The following is a 378-nucleotide window of genomic DNA, read 5'->3' on the forward strand; positions in this document are numbered from 1 at the left end:
TAGAAAGTATGACAGGGGATGTCAAAGGGCGTCATAATCCTAAGTCTTATTTATATTTACTGCAGTATTTTTCTTAATGATCTCAAACCATTTACTTTATTTGTGAAAATTTTCCCATCCAGACCACATTAGACTAGGTCCAGATCACAAACCATTATTACATCAGAGAGGCTAAAGTGTCTTCAAAACACAGTATCCTGAGTATGTTGAACTTACTTTGTAGTACAGGCCTCTGATGACAAAATTTATGTCACGTGGACCCTTTTGTACTTGCGGATGCGCAAAGTATAAAGAGGTCAATAACCTCACTGACCTCAGATCTGCTTAAAAAAGCACATACACACACACACACACACACATACAACGTCACAGCACATG

The sequence above is a fragment of the Thunnus thynnus genome, chromosome 24 (assembly GCF_963924715.1).
Source record: "Thunnus thynnus chromosome 24, fThuThy2.1, whole genome shotgun sequence".
NCBI classification, from domain to species: domain Eukaryota; kingdom Metazoa; phylum Chordata; class Actinopteri; order Scombriformes; family Scombridae; genus Thunnus; species Thunnus thynnus.